We start from the raw sequence: 4410 nt of genomic DNA, 5'->3' as shown, positions 1-4410 counted from the left end.
TTCCGGAGATTATTTCGGAAATGGTATTTAGGAAAGTGTTTACCAAATATGTAACACAAATGGTAATTGATTTTCAATTTGTTATATATTAATTCTACCATGCATGTTGTGATGTATGATTGTTGAGAGTACATGGTCACAGTATGGAGTGAAATGTGCTCTGTATTGATGGGAATTCTGGCTCTTTTTAATGAACCAGATCATCTTTGGGTTCGCAAAGGCTCTTCATTTAGTACCACTTCTGGATTTTATAATTCAGCCAAATTTAGCATTGTTTTGCCTATGACTGGTATGTGTGCATGTATATCACTTAAATTATTCAATGTAATTATATTAAACCATATAATTTCCAGTATACCATTATTTTACATCATAAAAACATTAATGTAAAAATACCAGTGAGTATTACACACATGTATTGAACAATATTTACATTGAACATAAGCTAGTGTTTTGCTTCAAACATTAAACACTGTTCATCTGGTCCATGTGTATAAATGTGGGTCAATGACATCATGCTACTTTTTGTGTCACTGTGGTTTTCTTAAATTTAAAGGTGCTAAAATTTGAAAATAAAATTATCTGCATGCAATCCTTTTTTGAGGACCTAGCCCAAATATTTGGTTTTAACCAACTGATCGCAAAAATGTAAAATTTACTTAAGGTGATATTCTCACACAAAAAAAACCCTTATCTAATTTGTCATAATCTTACTTTAGAACTTATGAAATCATAGGAGTGCCATAAAAGAAGAAATTTGTAAAAGAAAAAATGCTGAGTAAAGAGGCAAAATAGAAATAAACTAATGCTTCTTTATTTTTCCATATTGCTTTCCCCTATTGGTTTTTCCGCTTCCTATATTGCTTTTATTTTTTCCATACTGCTTTGTTTTTTGCTTTTTATGCATTGCTTTTGTTTTTTCCTCGAGGGGCCAAGCTGTCAATCTCTACCAGTCACCTCTATGCTGAGTTTGTAGTTTAAAGAATACTGCAAATTTGAATCTGGACCATATCTTGTGCAGACTTAATGTCGTTGGACTAATAGGGTGCTCGATAGCCAGAATATAAAGAAACGTTGGTAACGCTTCACTTGAGGGGGCACAAATAACGTAGTACACACTCTAACCAGAAACTAAATGTTATGTACTGATCCCATGTTCATTCATCTTTAATCAATCATAATGGTTCATATTTCATGCAGGTTTCCATGACATGTATGTGACAAGAAATCAAGTTACTTGTGCCCCCTCAAATAAAGTTATACCAAAGTGTTTTCCTCAATTGGATAAGCTTGCAAAAAAAGGAAACGAGTCACTTTATACTTTTAATCCAACTATAAAATTAAGGAATCAATTCAATGAATTGCATGTAAATGGAATTCAAACGAATTACTTGATTATCCTGTGCATGTGAAACACGGCATATGGGAAAAACAGCCATCACAAAGTGCAGGTACAGGAGTCGGGGGAACACAGGGTTTATTCAGAATATACTCAGGCGCACGGAATGATGTCAAATGACCTGACTGGGGAATCAGACACCCACTTACAGACAGTTAACACAACTAAACAGCTGATAAGAGGATTCCAAACGAGGTATACAAGGGGGTATGGCACACAGGAGGATCGAACAATCTGGACAGCACTTGCAAGTGGTAAAGGAGATTTGAAGTAAACAGCCACCACAGACAGAGCAGTTAAATATATTCACAATCCAGCAGTACAGCAAAGTACCAAGCAAGTCCATGACAGCTGAGGCTTGGTTGCTAGCTGACTAGTTGATTGACATGACAGTCACCTTTTGTTACAACACGGGGAATGCTGCAGGCAGAGAAAGGAGACGATCCACTTGTAGCTTCAAGAGACATCAGGGGTTTATTAAAGAAACCCCCCCCCCCAGCACTTCCAATACACAGTATCATAGCACACATCTAACACTCACAATGACTGACTCAAGAACTGACCAGGGGCAGGCACTTAAATGCAAAAGGCAACTGGGTTAACGAGAGGGACAAGGTGTGGAAAATCAGACAATCAACCAATAACAAAGGTGCAGGGAGAACAGGCAACAGGTACAACTTATTCTAATGGACACAAGACTAAGGAAACTCCAACAAACACTGAAAGCAAGAAACAGGTAATCACACACTAGGAATTGGCTCAGAAAATATAGGACAAAAGGAACATAATAATACAAAGCACAAGTTTGACAAGGAGAACACAGACCTAATAAAAACTAGGGGAAAAAAAAACAGAAAAACTAACAATTAAGAGAAAGCAATGATGCTATTTTCTGGGCAGTATTGAACCCAGGAACAGAGAATTCTACTCTCTGTGCTGCACACTCAACTCACTGAGCCATACAGCAGTCTGGAGAACAGGGATCACACACTAGAGCCAAAGACAATGAGACAACAAAAGGGCTGGCCAGCGATGGCTGCTGGCCAAACGGGGAAGATGCAAAAGGACAGGGTCAGATGGGTGCTGACCCTGACACTTGCTTAAGTCAGACCCTACATTCGGCACACTGTGGGCATACTGTTCACTATTCATGGGATGAAACATTTAACTAGTGCATTTAAAGTTAAAGGACAGCCTAGAGGTTGACTATGCCATCACCATACAACCAGTTAACAGGATGTCAGACGTGCACTGTTACATACTCTTTGCATGTAGTGGCTGGTGTGTTGGCTTCTTCGATACTTGGCATATCCCAGCATGCTCACAAGTCATGTATATAGCCCCTGTTTGTATTATAAATACTTGTACCATTTCGTTTTGTGGTGTGTATGCTTGCCCGTGTCTTGTGTGAAACCTGTCTGATCCTTGCCTGTCTCTAGTTAAGTCAGGTACTTTGGGTTTGAGGTAAGTGTGCTTTGTTTGTTTGTGTCTGTGTTTTTTGATGGTTTTAAACTAAGTAATTGCACAAAATTTACTGAGCAGTGTGTTTTGGTTGATCACTTGTAGCACAACAGCATAACAATTATGTAGTGTAACTTACATGTTTTATATATTTTGTAATTAACCTAGTTTTATTCCCAAAGTCGCTGATTTTAGGTGTTTTAGGAATGTATATACCCCTGTTTTAGCCCAAACCTTGTGTAAGGGATAAAGGTCTGTGGGTTGTGTTCCTCTTTTAATTGCTTGCATTTAAGATGACATCTTAATTGTTTTAATTGCCATAGCTATTTTAATTAGTTGCACATTTGTTGGTTTTATTCATGTTTGGTTCCACTGCTTGCTGAGTGCCTGTGTTAACCCTGTTAAGGACTTAATAATAGGATGTGTTTTCGTAAAGAGGCCTCCTCACTGTTCGTTGTCGCCACCATGCCTCGTTCTGCCAAGCATTACAATGATGTCAGAAGTGGGATGCCAGAAGCAGCCCTACTGCCGTTGTTGAAGCGTGTGCTCCTCAACATCAGACAGCAAGTCCACTCCAGCCTGGTGGGCTTGCAGGCAGCAGAGAAGTGGTGGCACTGGAGAAGCAGCGGTACTACTCAGATGAGGATGGCTCGAGAGATAAAGCTCATCTGCTGGTGCTGTGGGAGGAAAGGACACTGGGCACGCTACTGCCCAGAAGCAACAGCAACAGCAGACGAGCAGGGGATGACGGAACGAGGGAGGTGACACCCCATCCTTCTGAGGAGCATTGGATCTGTGCAGCGAACCTGGTCGCTGCCCCTGCCGACCTGACTGCTCCCCGTCTCAGACGGCATCAGCGAGCGGGGATGGCTGGAGCTCCCAGAGGCTCTGCCTGCTCACTAGCCAACAAGGACTGTCTGCTCGCCAGCCACGAGGAGCTGCGGCATGACCCCAGCTGTCAGCTTAACCAACTGAGGCTACCCTCCTCTTGTCCCAGAGTTGATGTGGGGACTGGGTGTGGTGGTTGCCGAGATGCTCGACCTTTGAGGGAGAGGGCAGTATAGCGCCAGTGGGATGACTTCCGCATTACTAGTTATTGTGTAAATTACCCACCATATGTGTACCTAACTGTCGGCCGTCCAACCTCTCTGCTCTTCCCTAGTATGTTTGGCTTCAGTGCTTGTTGAGTGTCCTGTTAAGGACTTAATAAAAGTGAGTGTTCTCCCCTCCTTGTCATTTGCCACTGCTGCAATGCCTTGCTCTGCCAAGTGCCTCAATATATTTTTGTAATTACTAACATTCCACACGTTGGGGACCTCCTGTTTTGTAGACTTCCCTCCACAGATGCGTACTGAACAATTGTCTCGTGTCACTCCCTACAATGTATTTTAGATAAAATTGTTCATATTTTCAAGACATAATTTTTAAGATTAATAAAATCAAGTAGGACAATACTACATGGGAATGCATACACACTGAGGGTACAATAGTGCTGTAACGTCCGTGTGCAGGACGAGCGAGTAGAGAGCGGGGAATCCAAAACTGGTTTT

At 41.3% G+C, this 4410-nt stretch overlaps 1 long non-coding RNA gene across 3 annotated transcripts; it reads left to right on the top strand.

Annotated features, from left to right (window-relative positions):
* The first annotated feature begins 2046 nt into the window (after positions 1 to 2046).
* On the top strand, positions 2047 to 4089 carry LOC111845817 (uncharacterized). 3 transcript variants are annotated; one of them, XR_011992829.1, is made up of 3 exons: positions 2064 to 2135; positions 2839 to 2863; positions 3344 to 4089. It is a non-coding gene; the product is annotated as an uncharacterized lncRNA (long non-coding RNA). The 3 variants fall into 3 exon arrangements; XR_011992828.1 differs by lacking the exon at positions 2839 to 2863 and having other exon boundaries at positions 2047 to 2135; XR_002838735.2 differs by lacking the exon at positions 2839 to 2863 and having other exon boundaries at positions 2065 to 2135; positions 3421 to 4089.
* Positions 4090 to 4410: the final 321 nt, after the last annotated feature.

The sequence above is a fragment of the Paramormyrops kingsleyae genome, chromosome 9, assembly GCF_048594095.1.
Source record: "Paramormyrops kingsleyae isolate MSU_618 chromosome 9, PKINGS_0.4, whole genome shotgun sequence".
NCBI classification, from domain to species: Eukaryota; Metazoa; Chordata; class Actinopteri; order Osteoglossiformes; family Mormyridae; genus Paramormyrops; species Paramormyrops kingsleyae.
This window is presented reverse-complemented; position numbering and strand designations above follow the sequence as displayed.